The sequence below is a fragment of the Clupea harengus genome, chromosome 3 (assembly GCF_900700415.2).
Source record: "Clupea harengus chromosome 3, Ch_v2.0.2, whole genome shotgun sequence".
In the NCBI taxonomy this organism is placed as follows: domain Eukaryota; kingdom Metazoa; phylum Chordata; class Actinopteri; order Clupeiformes; family Clupeidae; genus Clupea; species Clupea harengus.
The window spans coordinates 23,539,116-23,559,323 of NC_045154.1; the positions used below are offsets into that span (position 1 = coordinate 23,539,116).

Sequence of the window (20,208 nt, forward strand, 5' to 3'; positions counted from 1 at the left end):
ACATTATGCTTTGGGGCTGTTTCTCTGCCAAGGGAACAGGATGACTCCACCGCATCGAGGGGACTATGGATGGGGCCATGTACCGTGGAATATTGGGCTTGAACCTCATTCCCTCATTCCCTCCCATTGAAACGCAACCTTAAGGATTTGGAGAGGATCTGCACCAAAATCCCTCCTGAGATGTGTTTAAATCTGGTGACCAACTAGAAGTACAGTCTGACGTCTGTGCTTACCAACAAGGGTTTCTCCACCAAGTACTAAGTCATGTTTTGCTAGGGGTTCAAATACTTATTTTCCGCAACAAATGCAAATCAATTCATAACTGTTATAAAATGCAGTTTTCTGGATGTTTTTGTTGATATTCTGTCTCTCACTGTTAAAATAAACCTACCATTACAATTATAGATCACACATTACTTTGCAAGTGGGCAAACTTGCGAAATCGGCAGGGGTTCAAATACTTATTTTCCCCACTGTACATACACAACTATTTCTCCCATTCTCTCTCTCTTTATCTCATACACACACACTGGATATACATACGGGAAGGACACTAGGACACCAATCGTGGTTTCCAACATTTATTGGATTAAACCGAGAAACTCTTGAAATTGATTACCAGCTGTTTCGGTGTTCGTGTCCTCATCTGGATTGTCGGTGTGACGGTCTAAGAAGCGCCTCCGGAACCAGGAGGAATATATATACGGTTCCTATCTTAATTTGATTGGTGATTCCCTATTATGGCTGTCGGGACAAGTGAAATGGTTTGGCCAAACCACTGGAGTAAAATGTCTTTTTACAGGCCAGGGATTAGGATATAATACAATTATTATTCTAATTATACGTTTAGTACATGGTAAATACTGTGTTGGTGTTTCAGGATTCATATTGTGCAGTGAACACTAATTGATTATTGTGAATACCCCTCTTTTTTATATGGTGCTGACCACCTTTCTATATATGTTGATTTGTTCTGTTGTGAGTCTTGGTGAGGTATGTGCATCAGTGGGAACTGTGAGACTGCGGATGGTTGTCTAGTAATTTAGAGGCTTAGCAGAATTCTGTCTAGAGACTTTGAATTTGGATTCTTTTTTCTTTATTTTGTGAATGCCGGTTGGTATTGAATTTATAAAGTTTGTGAATTACTTATGGTTTGTTGATCTTTTGAAAATGAATAAACCAATATAGCTGAAAGTGAGGATAACATAAAGGATTTGCATCAGAACGTAGTCATGCTCAGTAACTTAAAACAGTGTCACTGACCTGTGTTGAATATTTGGCAAGTGCAATTTGTTGAGGTAGTTTTGGTGACATTCTCAAGTGGGGAAACTAGTCAGCCTGTACTAAATTTACAAACCAACACAATGAGATTACTTCAAGTGGTGGCACTAATTCTTAAATGCAATGAAAAGTGCTTCTCTTTGGGGTAGTCTCAGAAGTGATCAGCATGTTTGGCATGTTTGTTTCAGACATATACATGTAAGTGCAGAAGATGCTTCAGAGAAAGGAGACAGACTGATACCTCAACTCTAGTAACTCTCTCATCAAATGTCAAAGAAAGTGCTATCAAGTTGGGGTGTTGGTCTGGATTAAAGCCATGGTCTCTCAGGTAGAAAGACATTCTATACCATATGTCCATTCTTTCCAGGCTCAAATTTGTTTTTCTGTAAAGTTTCCTCAAACAGAGGCATTCATTTTGAAAAGTTTATAAATAAGTGCTTCTCTTTGGGGTAGCTTGATAGAGATTATTCCTCAGTTCCATGCCAGGCACCCTTTGTTTTCACTGCTGAGTATGTAGGCTCCTTTGACATAAGCAAAAACGATGATGGCATAAAGAAGTTGCATCCTATCTGTGTCACAATCAGTACCCTAACAATGGCATTGGCCTGTGTTGATTAGTTGGTAAGTGCTATTTGTTGGGGTAGTTTCAAGTGACTTTTACATCTGGGACATACATCTGATCTAGCATGTTGGGCCAATCTTGCTTCTGACTAAACAACACATTGAGATCACTTCAAATGGCAGCACTAATTCTGAAATGTGGCAATAAGTGCTTCACTTTGGGGTAGTCTCATCTGTGTAGCCACAGTAGTCAGTGGAGTCAGTCCAAATGCCTGAATTGAAAACCATACAAGTGCTCAATCTATGGCTATCTCTGCAGATGTGATTCTTCTTTGTTATCATTCCAGCAGTATATGATGCCCATCTGTGAGATATGTTGCTATGGTCAATTGGAGTCAACATCCTGATGGAGGACATCTTGGGCCATTAAAGGTGCAGAAGATGCCTCAGAGAAAGGAGACAGACTGATACCTCAACTCTAGTAACTCTCTCATCAAATGTCAAAGAAAGTGCTATCAAGTTGGGGTGTTGGTCTGGATTAAAGCCATGGTCTCTCAGGTAGAAAGACATTCTATACCATATGTCCATTCTTTCCAGGCTCAAATTTGTTTTTCTGTAAAGTTTCCTCAAACAGAGGCATTCATTTTGAAAAGTTTATAAATAAGTGCTTCTCTTTGGGGTAGCTTGATAGAGATTATTCCTCAGTTCCATGCCAGGCACCCTTTGTTTTCACTGCTGAGTATGTAGGCTCCTTTGACATAAGCAAAAACGATGATGGCATAAAGAAGTTGCATCCTATCTGTGTCACAATCAGTACCCTAACAATGGCATTGGCCTGTGTTGATTAGTTGGTAAGTGCTATTTGTTGGGGTAGTTTCAAGTGACTTTTACATCTGGGACATACATCTGATCTAGCATGTTGGGCCAATCTTGCTTCTGACTAAACAACACATTGAGATCACTTCAAATGGCAGCACTAATTCTGAAATGTGGCAATAAGTGCTTCACTTTGGGGTAGTCTCATCTGTGTAGCCACAGTAGTCAGTGGAGTCAGTCCAAATGCCTGAATTGAAAACCATACAAGTGCTCAATCTATGGCTATCTCTGCAGATGTGATTCTTCTTTGTTATCATTCCAGCAGTATATGATGCCCATCTGTGAGATATGTTGCTATGGTCAATTGGAGTCAACATCCTGATGGAGGACATCTTGGGCCATTAAAGGTGCAGAAGATGCCTCAGAGAAAGGAGACAGACTGATACCTCAACTCTAGTAACTCTCTCATCAAATGTCAAAGAAAGTGCTATCAAGTTGGGGTGTTGGTCTGGATTAAAGCCATGGTCTCTCAGGTAGAAAGACATTCTATACCATATGTCCATTCTTTCCAGGCTCAAATTTGTTTTTCTGTAAAGTTTCCTCAAACAGAGGCATTCATTTTGAAAAGTTTATAAATAAGTGCTTCTCTTTGGGGTAGCTTGATAGAGATTATTCCTCAGTTCCATGCCAGGCACCCTTTGTTTTCACTGCTGAGTATGTAGGCTCCTTTGACATAAGCAAAAACGATGATGGCATAAAGAAGTTGCATCCTATCTGTGTCACAATCAGTACCCTAACAATGGCATTGGCCTGTGTTGATTAGTTGGTAAGTGCTATTTGTTGGGGTAGTTTCAAGTGACTTTTACATCTGGGACATACATCTGATCTAGCATGTTGGGCCAATCTTGCTTCTGACTAAACAACACATTGAGATCACTTCAAATGGCAGCACTAATTCTGAAATGTGGCAATAAGTGCTTCACTTTGGGGTAGTCTCATCTGTGTAGCCACAGTAGTCAGTGGAGTCAGTCCAAATGCCTGAATTGAAAACCATACAAGTGCTCAATCTATGGCTATCTCTGCAGATGTGATTCTTCTTTGTTATCATTCCAGCAGTATATGATGCCCATCTGTGAGATATGTTGCTATGGTCAATTGGAGTCAACATCCTGATGGAGGACATCTTGGGCCATTAAAGGGTATTGCCTGTACATGATTGCAATTATGCAAAGATTCCCTTAATCTCCCCAGCATTCACGCTTTTTAGAAATGTGTGAATATCTGCCAAGTTAAGAAGAAATGCTGACCAATGTCTCTGATTTGGGGTGTGTCTGAGGGAGGGGCTCTAAATTACCTGGGAAGGAGCAGGGCTGCTGTATGCTTTAAAAGCTGTGCAGAAGAAACATATCTCCACTTACCAAAGCTGAAGGGAACATCCACAATGCACTGCTGCTTGGAGGGAGTCTAGAAATTGGCCTGGGACACATCTTTGGGTATGTAGTAGACAGGTGACCTAAGAAAATGAGGATAACATAAAGGATCTGCATCAGAATTTAGTCATGCTCAGTACCCTAACAGTGGCACTGACCTGTGTTGAATATTTGGCAAGTGCTATTTGTTGAGGTAGTTTTGGTGACATTCTCAAGTGGGGAAACTAGTCAGCTTTTACTAAATTTACAAACCAACACAATGAGATTACTTCAAGTGGTGGCACTAATTCTTAAATGCAATGAAAAGTGCTTCTCTTTGGGGTAGTCTCAGAAGTGATCAGCATGTTTGGCATGTTTGTTTCAGACATATACATGTAAGTGCAGAAGATGCTTCAGAGAAAGGAGACAGACTGATACCTCAACTCTAGTAACTCTCTCATCAAATGTCAAAGAAAGTGCTATCAAGTTGGGGTGTTGGTCTGGATTAAAGCCATGGTCTCTCAGGTAGAAAGACATTCTATACCATATGTCCATTCTTTCCAGGCTCAAATTTGTTTTTCTGTAAAGTTTCCTCAAACAGAGGCATTCATTTTGAAAAGTTTATAAATAAGTGCTTCTCTTTGGGGTAGCTTGATAGAGATTATTCCTCAGTTCCATGCCAGGCACCCTTTGTTTTCACTGCTGAGTATGTAGGCTCCTTTGACATAAGCAAAAACGATGATGGCATAAAGAAGTTGCATCCTATCTGTGTCACAATCAGTACCCTAACAATGGCATTGGCCTGTGTTGATTAGTTGGTAAGTGCTATTTGTTGGGGTAGTTTCAAGTGACTTTTACATCTGGGACATACATCTGATCTAGCATGTTGGGCCAATCTTGCTTCTGACTAAACAACACATTGAGATCACTTCAAATGGCAGCACTAATTCTGAAATGTGGCAATAAGTGCTTCACTTTGGGGTAGTCTCATCTGTGTAGCCACAGTAGTCAGTGGAGTCAGTCCAAATGCCTGAATTGAAAACCATACAAGTGCTCAATCTATGGCTATCTCTGCAGATGTGATTCTTCTTTGTTATCATTCCAGCAGTATATGATGCCCATCTGTGAGATATGTTGCTATGGTCAATTGGAGTCAACATCCTGATGGAGGACATCTTGGGCCATTAAAGGGTATTGCCTGTACATGATTGCAATTATGCAAAGATTCCCTTAATCTCCCCAGCATTCACACTTTTTAGAAATGTGTGAATATCTGCCAAGTTAAGAAGAAATGCTGACCAATGTCTCTGATTGGGGGTGTGTCTGAGGGAGGGGCTCTAAATTACCTGGGAAGGAGCAGGGCTGCTGTATGCTTTAAAAGCTGTGCAGAAGAAACATATCTCCACTTACCAAAGCTGAAGGGAACATCCACAATGCACTGCTGCTTGGAGGGAGTCTAGAAATTGGCCTGGGACACATCTTTGGGTATGTAGTAGACAGGTGACCTAAGAAAATGAGGATAACATAAAGGATCTGCATCAGAATTTAGTCATGCTCAGTACCCTAACAGTGGCACTGACCTGTGTTGAATATTTGGCAAGTGCTATTTGTTGAGGTAGTTTTGGTGACATTCTCAAGTGGGGAAACTAGTCAGCTTTTACTAAATTTACAAACCAACACAATGAGATTACTTCAAGTGGTGGCACTAATTCTTAAATGCAATGAAAAGTGCTTCTCTTTGGGGTAGTCTCAGAAGTGATCAGCATGTTTGGCATGTTTGTTTCAGACATATACATGTAAGTGCAGAAGATGCTTCAGAGAAAGGAGACAGACTGATACCTCAACTCTAGTAACTCTCTCATCAAATGTCAAAGAAAGTGCTATCAAGTTGGGGTGTTGGTCTGGATTAAAGCCATGGTCTCTCAGGTAGAAAGACATTCTATACCATATGTCCATTCTTTCCAGGCTCAAATTTGTTTTTCTGTAAAGTTTCCTCAAACAGAGGCATTCATTTTGAAAAGTTTATAAATAAGTGCTTCTCTTTGGGGTAGCTTGATAGAGATTATTCCTCAGTTCCATGCCAGGCACCCTTTGTTTTCACTGCTGAGTATGTAGGCTCCTTTGACATAAGCAAAAACGATGATGGCATAAAGAAGTTGCATCCTATCTGTGTCACAATCAGTACCCTAACAATGGCATTGGCCTGTGTTGATTAGTTGGTAAGTGCTATTTGTTGGGGTAGTTTCAAGTGACTTTTACATCTGGGACATACATCTGATCTAGCATGTTGGGCCAATCTTGCTTCTGACTAAACAACACATTGAGATCACTTCAAATGGCAGCACTAATTCTGAAATGTGGCAATAAGTGCTTCACTTTGGGGTAGTCTCATCTGTGTAGCCACAGTAGTCAGTGGAGTCAGTCCAAATGCCTGAATTGAAAACCATACAAGTGCTCAATCTATGGCTATCTCTGCAGATGTGATTCTTCTTTGTTATCATTCCAGCAGTATATGATGCCCATCTGTGAGATATGTTGCTATGGTCAATTGGAGTCAACATCCTGATGGAGGACATCTTGGGCCATTAAAGGTGCAGAAGATGCCTCAGAGAAAGGAGACAGACTGATACCTCAACTCTAGTAACTCTCTCATCAAATGTCAAAGAAAGTGCTATCAAGTTGGGGTGTTGGTCTGGATTAAAGCCATGGTCTCTCAGGTAGAAAGACATTCTATACCATATGTCCATTCTTTCCAGGCTCAAATTTGTTTTTCTGTAAAGTTTCCTCAAACAGAGGCATTCATTTTGAAAAGTTTATAAATAAGTGCTTCTCTTTGGGGTAGCTTGATAGAGATTATTCCTCAGTTCCATGCCAGGCACCCTTTGTTTTCACTGCTGAGTATGTAGGCTCCTTTGACATAAGCAAAAACGATGATGGCATAAAGAAGTTGCATCCTATCTGTGTCACAATCAGTACCCTAACAATGGCATTGGCCTGTGTTGATTAGTTGGTAAGTGCTATTTGTTGGGGTAGTTTCAAGTGACTTTTACATCTGGGACATACATCTGATCTAGCATGTTGGGCCAATCTTGCTTCTGACTAAACAACACATTGAGATCACTTCAAATGGCAGCACTAATTCTGAAATGTGGCAATAAGTGCTTCACTTTGGGGTAGTCTCATCTGTGTAGCCACAGTAGTCAGTGGAGTCAGTCCAAATGCCTGAATTGAAAACCATACAAGTGCTCAATCTATGGCTATCTCTGCAGATGTGATTCTTCTTTGTTATCATTCCAGCAGTATATGATGCCCATCTGTGAGATATGTTGCTATGGTCAATTGGAGTCAACATCCTGATGGAGGACATCTTGGGCCATTAAAGGTGCAGAAGATGCCTCAGAGAAAGGAGACAGACTGATACCTCAACTCTAGTAACTCTCTCATCAAATGTCAAAGAAAGTGCTATCAAGTTGGGGTGTTGGTCTGGATTAAAGCCATGGTCTCTCAGGTAGAAAGACATTCTATACCATATGTCCATTCTTTCCAGGCTCAAATTTGTTTTTCTGTAAAGTTTCCTCAAACAGAGGCATTCATTTTGAAAAGTTTATAAATAAGTGCTTCTCTTTGGGGTAGCTTGATAGAGATTATTCCTCAGTTCCATGCCAGGCACCCTTTGTTTTCACTGCTGAGTATGTAGGCTCCTTTGACATAAGCAAAAACGATGATGGCATAAAGAAGTTGCATCCTATCTGTGTCACAATCAGTACCCTAACAATGGCATTGGCCTGTGTTGATTAGTTGGTAAGTGCTATTTGTTGGGGTAGTTTCAAGTGACTTTTACATCTGGGACATACATCTGATCTAGCATGTTGGGCCAATCTTGCTTCTGACTAAACAACACATTGAGATCACTTCAAATGGCAGCACTAATTCTGAAATGTGGCAATAAGTGCTTCACTTTGGGGTAGTCTCATCTGTGTAGCCACAGTAGTCAGTGGAGTCAGTCCAAATGCCTGAATTGAAAACCATACAAGTGCTCAATCTATGGCTATCTCTGCAGATGTGATTCTTCTTTGTTATCATTCCAGCAGTATATGATGCCCATCTGTGAGATATGTTGCTATGGTCAATTGGAGTCAACATCCTGATGGAGGACATCTTGGGCCATTAAAGGTGCAGAAGATGCTTCAGAGAAAGGAGACAGACTGATACCTCAACTCTAGTAACTCTCTCATCAAATGTCAAAGAAAGTGCTATCAAGTTGGGGTGTTGGTCTGGATTAAAGCCATGGTCTCTCAGGTAGAAAGACATTCTATACCATATGTCCATTCTTTCCAGGCTCAAATTTGTTTTTCTGTAAAGTTTCCTCAAACAGAGGCATTCATTTTGAAAAGTTTATAAATAAGTGCTTCTCTTTGGGGTAGCTTGATAGAGATTATTCCTCAGTTCCATGCCAGGCACCCTTTGTTTTCACTGCTGAGTATGTAGGCTCCTTTGACATAAGCAAAAACGATGATGGCATAAAGAAGTTGCATCCTATCTGTGTCACAATCAGTACCCTAACAATGGCATTGGCCTGTGTTGATTAGTTGGTAAGTGCTATTTGTTGGGGTAGTTTCAAGTGACTTTTACATCTGGGACATACATCTGATCTAGCATGTTGGGCCAATCTTGCTTCTGACTAAACAACACATTGAGATCACTTCAAATGGCAGCACTAATTCTGAAATGTGGCAATAAGTGCTTCACTTTGGGGTAGTCTCATCTGTGTAGCCACAGTAGTCAGTGGAGTCAGTCCAAATGCCTGAATTGAAAACCATACAAGTGCTCAATCTATGGCTATCTCTGCAGATGTGATTCTTCTTTGTTATCATTCCAGCAGTATATGATGCCCATCTGTGAGATATGTTGCTATGGTCAATTGGAGTCAACATCCTGATGGAGGACATCTTGGGCCATTAAAGGTGCAGAAGATGCCTCAGAGAAAGGAGACAGACTGATACCTCAACTCTAGTAACTCTCTCATCAAATGTCAAAGAAAGTGCTATCAAGTTGGGGTGTTGGTCTGGATTAAAGCCATGGTCTCTCAGGTAGAAAGACATTCTATACCATATGTCCATTCTTTCCAGGCTCAAATTTGTTTTTCTGTAAAGTTTCCTCAAACAGAGGCATTCATTTTGAAAAGTTTATAAATAAGTGCTTCTCTTTGGGGTAGCTTGATAGAGATTATTCCTCAGTTCCATGCCAGGCACCCTTTGTTTTCACTGCTGAGTATGTAGGCTCCTTTGACATAAGCAAAAACGATGATGGCATAAAGAAGTTGCATCCTATCTGTGTCACAATCAGTACCCTAACAATGGCATTGGCCTGTGTTGATTAGTTGGTAAGTGCTATTTGTTGGGGTAGTTTCAAGTGACTTTTACATCTGGGACATACATCTGATCTAGCATGTTGGGCCAATCTTGCTTCTGACTAAACAACACATTGAGATCACTTCAAATGGCAGCACTAATTCTGAAATGTGGCAATAAGTGCTTCACTTTGGGGTAGTCTCATCTGTGTAGCCACAGTAGTCAGTGGAGTCAGTCCAAATGCCTGAATTGAAAACCATACAAGTGCTCAATCTATGGCTATCTCTGCAGATGTGATTCTTCTTTGTTATCATTCCAGCAGTATATGATGCCCATCTGTGAGATATGTTGCTATGGTCAATTGGAGTCAACATCCTGATGGAGGACATCTTGGGCCATTAAAGGGTATTGCCTGTACATGATTGCAATTATGCAAAGATTCCCTTAATCTCCCCAGCATTCACACTTTTTAGAAATGTGTGAATATCTGCCAAGTTAAGAAGAAATGCTGACCAATGTCTCTGATTGGGGGTGTGTCTGAGGGAGGGGCTCTAAATTACCTGGGAAGGAGCAGGGCTGCTGTATGCTTTAAAAGCTGTGCAGAAGAAACATATCTCCACTTACCAAAGCTGAAGGGAACATCCACAATGCACTGCTGCTTGGAGGGAGTCTAGAAATTGGCCTGGGACACATCTTTGGGTATGTAGTAGACAGGTGACCTAAGAAAATGAGGATAACATAAAGGATCTGCATCAGAATTTAGTCATGCTCAGTACCCTAACAGTGGCACTGACCTGTGTTGAATATTTGGCAAGTGCTATTTGTTGAGGTAGTTTTGGTGACATTCTCAAGTGGGGAAACTAGTCAGCTTTTACTAAATTTACAAACCAACACAATGAGATTACTTCAAGTGGTGGCACTAATTCTTAAATGCAATGAAAAGTGCTTCTCTTTGGGGTAGTCTCAGAAGTGATCAGCATGTTTGGCATGTTTGTTTCAGACATATACATGTAAGTGCAGAAGATGCTTCAGAGAAAGGAGACAGACTGATACCTCAACTCTAGTAACTCTCTCATCAAATGTCAAAGAAAGTGCTATCAAGTTGGGGTGTTGGTCTGGATTAAAGCCATGGTCTCTCAGGTAGAAAGACATTCTATACCATATGTCCATTCTTTCCAGGCTCAAATTTGTTTTTCTGTAAAGTTTCCTCAAACAGAGGCATTCATTTTGAAAAGTTTATAAATAAGTGCTTCTCTTTGGGGTAGCTTGATAGAGATTATTCCTCAGTTCCATGCCAGGCACCCTTTGTTTTCACTGCTGAGTATGTAGGCTCCTTTGACATAAGCAAAAACGATGATGGCATAAAGAAGTTGCATCCTATCTGTGTCACAATCAGTACCCTAACAATGGCATTGGCCTGTGTTGATTAGTTGGTAAGTGCTATTTGTTGGGGTAGTTTCAAGTGACTTTTACATCTGGGACATACATCTGATCTAGCATGTTGGGCCAATCTTGCTTCTGACTAAACAACACATTGAGATCACTTCAAATGGCAGCACTAATTCTGAAATGTGGCAATAAGTGCTTCACTTTGGGGTAGTCTCATCTGTGTAGCCACAGTAGTCAGTGGAGTCAGTCCAAATGCCTGAATTGAAAACCATACAAGTGCTCAATCTATGGCTATCTCTGCAGATGTGATTCTTCTTTGTTATCATTCCAGCAGTATATGATGCCCATCTGTGAGATATGTTGCTATGGTCAATTGGAGTCAACATCCTGATGGAGGACATCTTGGGCCATTAAAGGGTATTGCCTGTACATGATTGCAATTATGCAAAGATTCCCTTAATCTCCCCAGCATTCACACTTTTTAGAAATGTGTGAATATCTGCCAAGTTAAGAAGAAATGCTGACCAATGTCTCTGATTGGGGGTGTGTCTGAGGGAGGGGCTCTAAATTACCTGGGAAGGAGCAGGGCTGCTGTATGCTTTAAAAGCTGTGCAGAAGAAACATATCTCCACTTACCAAAGCTGAAGGGAACATCCACAATGCACTGCTGCTTGGAGGGAGTCTAGAAATTGGCCTGGGACACATCTTTGGGTATGTAGTAGACAGGTGACCTAAGAAAATGAGGATAACATAAAGGATCTGCATCAGAATTTAGTCATGCTCAGTACCCTAACAGTGGCACTGACCTGTGTTGAATATTTGGCAAGTGCTATTTGTTGAGGTAGTTTTGGTGACATTCTCAAGTGGGGAAACTAGTCAGCTTTTACTAAATTTACAAACCAACACAATGAGATTACTTCAAGTGGTGGCACTAATTCTTAAATGCAATGAAAAGTGCTTCTCTTTGGGGTAGTCTCAGAAGTGATCAGCATGTTTGGCATGTTTGTTTCAGACATATACATGTAAGTGCAGAAGATGCTTCAGAGAAAGGAGACAGGCTGATACCTCAACTCTAGTAACTCTCTCATCAAATGTCAAAGAAAGTGCTATCAAGTTGGGGTGTTGGTCTGGATCAAAGCCATGGTCTCTCAGGTAGAAAGACATTCTATACCATATGTCCATTCTTTCCAGGCTCAAAATTTAGAAATGTGTGAATATCTGCCAAGAAAAAAAAGAAATGCTGACCAATGTCTCTGATTGGGGGTGTGTCTGAGGAAGGGGCTGTGAATTACTGTGCAGAATGAGGGGCTCAGTCACCCTCATCATTTCTTTATAGCTCTATGAGAAAGCTGTTATAACATCAAACGTTTTTTTCAAGTAGACTTTACTGTGAACTTGCAAGCTGCTATTTTCGTCTGCCTGAAAAGATTGTGATGAGGGGTCATTACAGCATAGGCCAGGCAACAATCCTACTGGAAGACGAAAACTAGCAACACGGGAAATTAAACTCGCGCTAACCAATTTGATTAACTTTTATATGAAAAGACACTAAAGTTTAAAACTCTTGAATGAAACACAGAATGAATACCTTGCCCAACCAAACAATGAAGGAAACTTGCACCGAAACGTGACAATAAGGACACGTCAAAATCGACAACAGTTTCTGACTCAGCAACTGTTGCTTAGCCAAACGTCATGAAGCATATGTTAATAGTCAATCAAATATCAATATACTTTGCTTGTAAAAACAGGATCTTCGGGCATTCAAGCACGACTAAAGTGAGTAAGAATTATAACAAAACACCTGAGCTGGCTGTAAAAATGTTCCTTGTCGCTGCCATGTCCAATTAGCGACAGAGTTGTCCAAACACTTCGGAGACGGCAGAAACGCCTGGAACGTAAAAGTACAGACACGTCAATGGAACGCAGTATGATTGAGAGCACTTTCTGCAGTAGCAACTGCATCAAAACGTCATCAAGCAAATGTGGTAAAAGCTAATATGCCGCCTGTAAAACAGGATCAGTGGAAACGCGATAATAAGGACACGTCAAAAGCATCAACGTCAAAATTCACAACACTTTCTGACAGCTGTTGCCTAGCCAAACCTCATGAAGCATATGTGATGATAACCAATGAAATATCAATATATTTTGCGTGTAAAAGCAGGAGATTTGGACATTTAGGCTCGTCTAAAGTTAGTAAGAATCAAAACGCCTAAGATGCAGAAGCTAAGATAACAAAAAATGGTCTTACAAATTATGCAAAAAAAATGATAAAGCATCACGAAATGTTGTTTTGAACATTTGAGTAAGTTTCACCATCCACCTAAAACAAAAACATTGGCACATGGTGAATACCGCATTCTAGCGAAGGCATGTTAGCTCATTTTAGCTCAACAGCCAATTTAATTACACACGCCCATTCCGTATTGATAGAATAGTGTAGGTCTCATCCCGAGACACTTTTACAGAGCCTTTTACAGAGGCTGTACTGGGTAGGAACGCTAAGGTGTTTTTGACATCTAGAGTAGACAGCCGTGAGAAGAAATTCGATGAATTTGACAAAAGAATCTCGCCGTGATCCCTTACCCTATCCCTTACCCTACAAAAAGTTTGTTACAGTCCAATGCTTTTTTTTTTTTAATTCTAAAGACTAAATATGTCTGGAAATACCATGGTTTGTAAAGGATGATGTTTTGAGCAGGACTCAATCGCACGACTCAGGGGACAGGGGTAAAGAATAATCAAAAACTTTTACTGATAGAGTTCGGAACACAAGAAGGCAGTCTAGAGGCAAGCAAACAAATCCAAAAGGGGCAAGGCAACGACAGGGTTCGGAGTGGGTCAGGTCTGTCATATATGGTAGTTTAATGCGCTTGCGCATATACTGTGGGTTATACGGTAGTGCCAGTTACACATGTGGGGAGACGCACGGTGAGCCATTAAAGAACAAGTTGAGCATCTACGAAGCCTCTTTAGAATTACTTTACATGGTGTCAGAAGTGAAAACGAAGAAAACGAAAACGAAGTCATGCCAAAGTTCGCTCCTCCGACAAACTTTTCATTTGATAAGCCAGGAGAATGGCCGGAGTGGAAGCAACGTTTTGTGAGATTCAGAATCGCCACCAAGCTGGACAAAGAAGGTGCGGTGCAGGTGAGCAGCCTGATATACGCTATGGGAAGCGAGTCGGAGAACATCTTCCGTTCGTTTACATTCACAGAGGATGAACATAGAGATGATTATGTTAGGGTGCTTGGACAGTTCGATGATTACTTTGTGCCGAGAAGGAATGTAATACACGAACGTGCATGTTTCCATCTGCGCGTGCAAAGACCGGGAGAGAAAGCTGAAACTTTTATCAGGGCTTTGTACGAACTGGCAGAGCATTGCGTATTCGGCGGGAACAGGGATGAGAATATCCGCGACCGAATCGTAGTGGGGATTCTCGACAAAGAGGTCTCACGGAAGTTGCAGCTGACGAAGAACCTAACACTAGCGCTGACCATTGAGACTGTCAGGCAGTCGGAAGAGGTTGCTTCGCAAGTCAGCATGCAAGGAGAGACAACGGGGGTGATACAAGAAGTCACTCACGAGCGCAGCAGATACCCCAGTCACTACGGTAAGCCAAAAGGGGGAAATAAAGGGCAATGTGGACTGTGTGGGAAAGCGTGGCACAGTAAAGATGAAAATTGCCCTGCCAGAAAATCTATATGCAATACATGCAAAAAAGTTGGACATTGGAGTAGAGCAGCAGCAGCAGCAGTTATACTTTCTTGGGGCTGTGAGTAAAGCAGGCGGGTCGCCAGAGCAATGGGCCGTCGAGTTACTGTTGGGCTCTACACCAGTTGACTTCAAAATCGACACAGGGGCCGATGTTAACGTCATCTGCGAAGAGACCTACCACTCACTCATCCCCAAAAGACCACTGGAGCCAGCAGAGATACCACTGGACAGTCCAGGTGGCGAGCTGCAGTGCATAGGACAGTTCCAGAGCACTGTGACCTACAAAGGAAAGACTCACCCACTCACAGCATATGTCATCCGCGGACGTACTGTAAACAACCTACTCAGCAGGCCGTTGTCTGTGGAAATGAATCTAGTGAGGAGAGTGAATGAAACAGTGTGCGACAGAGGACAGCCACAGGCATATGGCGAGCATGGGACTTTAAAGACTGAACCGGTGAGAATATGCTGTATACACAGCACGACGCGTGCCTCTCCCTATGCTGCAAAAGGTAAAGGAGGAGCTCCAGAGGATGGAGGGAAATGGCATCATCGAGAGGGTGACACAGCCCACGGACTGGTGTGCACCCATGGTGCCAGTCTTGAAGAAGAGCACAGGTAAAGCCCGCATCTGCGTTGATCTCAAGAGGCTGAACGAGGCAGTGAAAAGAGAACAGTATATCCTGCCTACTACTGATGAGATTACAGCAAAGCTGAGTGGGGCCACTGTCTTCTCTTCGCTCGATGCCGCCAGTGGGTTCTTCCAGATACCGTTGCACCCAGACAGCTGTAAGCTCACTACCTTCATTACGCCATTCGGCAGATTCAACTTCAAGCGGCTACCGTTCGGAATTACGAGCGCACCTGAAATCTTCCAGAGGAAGATGATGGAGACCCTGCAGGGGCTGGAGGGTGTCGAGGTCTTCATGGACGACATTCTGGTCTATGGGGCCACAAAAGAGGAGCATGATGGTCGCCTGGAGAAGGTAATGCAGCGCATTGAGACAGCTGGTCTGAAGCTCAATCGTGAGAAGTGCTCCATCAGGCAGAGTCAGCTGCGGTTCCTCGGACATCTCATTGACCGGTCCGGGATCCGGCCTGACCCCGACAAAGTGAAAGCTATTCGGCAGCTGTCACCACCAGCAGACGTGCAAGAGTTGAGAAGGATACTGGGAATGGTGAATTATCTCGGAAGATACATCCCCGAACTCTCTACCGTAGGACAGCCGCTGTACGAGCTCCTGAAGGACAAGAATTCATGGACATGGAGCCACGCACAACAAACAGCTTTTGAACACATCAAGGAGCTGTTGACAACTGCACCAGTACTCGCCTTCTATGACTTCAACAAGCCCACGACTGTGTCAGCGGACGCAAGCAGTTATGGATTGGGGGGTGTACTCCTTCAGCTCCACAGGGAGCAGTGGAAACCTGTGGCATATTGCTCCAGACGCCTCACTGAAGCAGAAACACGCTACGCCCAGATAGAGAAGGAAGGCCTGGCTGGTGTGTGGGCATGCGAGAAGTTCGACAGATACCTCAATGGACTGGAGCAGTTCAAGCTCATCACTGATCACAAACCGCTAGTGCCTCTCATTAACAGCCGCAGTCTAGACAATGTACCCATAAGATGTCAGCGTCTGCTCATGAGATTCAATCCAGTGGCAGAATATGCGCCAGGGAAAACTCTGGTCATCGCGGACACCCTGTCACGCAGTCCACTGGCCAGCATGTGTGCAGCGACAGACACACACAGTGAGGTGGCATGCTACGTGGATAGTGTAATAGAGGGGATCCCTGCGTCGAAAAGCAAGATGGATGAAATCAGAATGGCGACAGCAGCCGATGCCGAACTGCTGTCGGTTGTGAAGCTCATAAAGAAAGGATGGCCTGAACACTTAAGCAATGTGCCCATGGACGCGAGAGAGTACGTCCAAGTGAAGTCAGAGCTATCTGAACACAATGGCCTGGTCCTCAGAGGAAGCAGGATTGTCGTGCCAAGGCAAATGAGAGGTGAGATCCTTCAGAAAATTCACGAAGGGCACCAGGGCCTAGTCAAATGTAGGGAGAGAGCGTGCTCATCTGTGTGGTGGCATGGACTCTCTACGGACATAAACAAGCTTGTGACGTCATGTCAGGTGTGCTGTGAACTGAAAAGAACACAACAAAAGGAACCTCTCATCTCCACACCGCTTCCAGAGCGACCCTGGAAAAGAATTGCAATGGACCTGTGTGAGCACAACCACCACAACTACCTGGTAATCTCAGATTATTATTCCAGGTTCCTAGAGATACTGCAGCTGCCCTCGACAACGAGTGAATAAGTGATCCAAAGACTGAAAGCGGTCTTCGCCAGGTTTGGCATTCCAGATGAGGTGGTGAGCGATAATGGACCCCAGTTTTCAAGTGCGGAGTTCAAGGAGTGCGCGAGGCAGCTCGACTTCAAGCACTGCACATCCAGCCCTCACCATCCACAGGGCAATGGGCACGCAGAGAGAGCCGTACAGACAGCGAAGAAAATTCTCAAGCAAGAAGATCCTGTCATGGCTCTGATGAGCTATAGGTCCACTCCCTGCTCCACCACAGGCTTCAGTCCAGCCGAGCTGTTGATGGGGAGGAAATCAGAACCACACTCCCCACTCTGTAGAAAAATCTCCTACCCAAATGGCCCAGCAGGACAGCTGTGAAAGAGAGGGACGGAAGGGAAAAGGCTAAACAGGCTCACTACTTTAACCGCCGTCATGGAGCCAGGCCCTTACCTGCCCTGCAACTAGGAGATGTTGTATACTCCAAGTTGGACTATGAAAAGTCATGGTCCTTGCCAGCGGTGATCTCAAGCGAGAGCACCACCCCGAGATCCTTCGTCATCAGGACGCAGCACGGAGCGGAGCTGCGGCGGAACCGCCGTCACCTCCAACCAGGGCCGGTTTCCCAGCCCATCCCAGCAGCACACGGGGATGTCACAGGGACAGACACACACTCTGACGGAGCCACCGTGTTAGAGACTGTTCCTGTGAGTCAGAGTGTGGCTACACCCACAACCCCTCTACCCGGTCAGACTGTGACCAGATCTGGACGGGTGTGCAGGCAAATCGACAGGCTTGACCTGTAAATGAGTGCAGATCATATGGCCTTTGGGGGAGGGGAGAGAAAAGAAAGTTGTATTGACATTGATGTGATACTGTTGATTTGTGAAAAAAGAAAAAAAAAAGTTGTATTGACATTGATGTGATACTGTTGATTGGTGAAAAAAGAAAGTTGTACATGTTGATAATGTTTATTTGTTGGTTGAGTGGAAAGAGACCATTGCATGTTGAAATGTCTCCATTTAAATTAATTTAAGTTAATATTGGTTTATATTATGTGCTGTTTGAATAGCCATTTTCAGTTAAACTGTTCCTGTGATGTTATTGACATAACACTCAAAAGAGGGGGAGATGTCATATACGGTAGTTTAATGCGCTTGCGCATATACTGTGGGTTATACGGTAGTGCCAGTTACACATGTGGGGAGACGCACGGTGAGCCATTAAAGAACAAGTTGAGCATCTACGAAGCCTCTTCAGCATTACTTTACAAGGTCTAGGTTCGATACATGGGTAGACGTTCGGAGATCAGGCAGCAGATAATAGGCTACAGAAGGCAGAGGCGGAATCTGTTGTCTCGTTGCCAGTTCCTCCTAGTTTCTCCGTGTCACTAGCGTTCCAGCGATTTCTCTATCGTAACGGTGTTGATAGAGAAATCGCTGGAACGTTAGTGACACGGAGAAACTAGGAGGAACTGGCAACGAGACACAAGGTGATGCGGAACAGGTGCAAACAATCAAGGCAGGGCAGACAATCAACAAGGCGGGGGAACACACAAGGATAGGGCGAGAGGAGTGTGAAACGAGAAAAGAGATGAGTAGACAACACAGAACTAAACAGTTATAAATAACAACACAAGGAAAACATAACCTAGGAAACAGGACGGGACTCAATGACTCAAAATGACTAACCATTTTATTTTTGGTTCACTTTACTTGAGTAGTCAAAATGATGATCTGCAATTGCTAATTGGTTATGCAAGTGACACATCATTAATCATATTACAACATGACACATAACCTCACCTTACACATCAATAGTCATATTACAACATACAACATGACAAATAACCTCACCTAACACATCATTAATCATATTACAACATGAAGAAATACTGACAGTAGGCCAGTTAGAATATAGGTCGGACCTACAGAGTAGTACAGTGGTATATAGTAGCTATAGCTATAGTAGTATAGATTAATGCTGATTGTTGTTGTGTCGCGTTAACGGTGCGCATTCAGCGTAAACAGATGTTACTCACACTGAAACACGCTGAAACTTTAGTTTAACATATTTCGGTAAGCGGCTAGTGTTGATATTTCCAGCCAGGGTAAGCATTTTTTGAACTCGGGGTCATCATATGTTTTCTCTGTTGTTTTCTCGTGACGTGTTTTAAAGTGCGCATGTGGATGATGTTCTGCATTTTGAAATCTATTTTAAGTGTGTAATCCTGTTAATAATCAATTTTTTTGCTAAAAGTATCTGTAATCTAATTACGTCTGGGTATTACAGAAGAAAGCAATGTCCAGCCGAGATGTGAGAAGTGGTCTTGTGTATGTGTGTGTGCCATGAGTGTGTGAAGACCATGGTGAGGAGCAGTGTCGTAAGTATATAAAGCTCAAGCTGAAGAGCACCTGCTTGCGTTGCTGTTTGTGACCAGCCTGGCGTCGACGTCCACCCCTTTTTCCCAATGCCGGCGATGATGTGAACACGACAGGTAGGTCACTCCTTGAGGCATGTCCTTCACTGCTCTCTGCACCAAATTCAGGGCCACGAGTCAGTTTTTGCAAAGTTGTTTGTATCCCACCAATCTTTTCTTCATCACTGATTCAACACTGGCCTGTTCCAGTTTTTAGGTTTTGCTTGACCTCACGATCAATGTCCTGCATCCTGATATGTAAATCACCTCCCAAGTCTAAGACAAAATCGGGAATAACAGGCTCACTGGAAGACATTAACTATGGTACGTCTTAAAAAAAGAAGTAGTGCTGTCAGTTTAACGCGTTATTAACGGCGTTAACGCAAACCCATTTTAACGCCGTTAAGAGGCCTGACTGCTATGTTCCCAGCAAACTTGAAAAAAAGAAAATATTAATCCATGGTTTAACTGCACTATAGTCCTTGTTTACCTGAAATGTGCACTTTATAATTTTATTTTGTACCGCCCTGTTTGGCAATATTGGTTTTCAATCAAATAAAACATTTGCATAAAGCAAGCCAATCAACTTTTCCATGTTGATAAGGGCATTCAAATAAAAATAAAATGATGGAAAAAATAAATAAACGAAGGGACATTTAGAATAGATAAAAATTTTCGATTAATCGCGATTCATTTTGAGTTAACTATGACATAAATGCGATTAATCGCGATTAAATATTTGAATCGTTTGACAGCACTAAAAAGAAGTTGTTCTGTAGACCCAACACTGAGTAGCAGTGTAGGGTACAGATGAGAATACCCCAAACAAGCACTCTTATTATTGAGTTGGTTAATGCTATTTGTTGGGATAGTTTCAAGGGACATTTGCGTCTAGGATATTTATCTGGATTCATTTCACTCTTTCAAATTTTTCAAATGTCCAAGCTCTCAT

At 42.7% G+C, this 20,208-nt stretch overlaps 1 long non-coding RNA gene across 49 annotated transcripts; it reads left to right on the plus strand.

Annotated features, from left to right (window-relative positions):
• The first annotated feature begins 1,351 nt into the window (after positions 1-1,351).
• LOC122132788 lies at positions 1,352-11,885 on the plus strand. Of its 49 annotated transcripts, none has more exons than XR_006152280.1 (16): positions 1,352-1,609; positions 2,190-2,400; positions 2,981-3,191; positions 3,772-3,857; positions 3,995-4,151; positions 4,453-4,592; positions 5,173-5,552; positions 5,854-5,993; positions 6,574-6,784; positions 7,365-7,575; positions 8,156-8,366; positions 8,947-9,157; positions 9,738-10,117; positions 10,419-10,558; positions 11,139-11,224; positions 11,835-11,885. It is a non-coding gene; the product is annotated as an uncharacterized LOC122132788 (long non-coding RNA). The 49 variants fall into 49 exon arrangements; XR_006152298.1 differs by having other exon boundaries at positions 11,142-11,224; positions 11,835-11,870; XR_006152266.1 differs by having other exon boundaries at positions 11,139-11,518; positions 11,820-11,850.
• Positions 11,886-20,208: the final 8,323 nt, after the last annotated feature.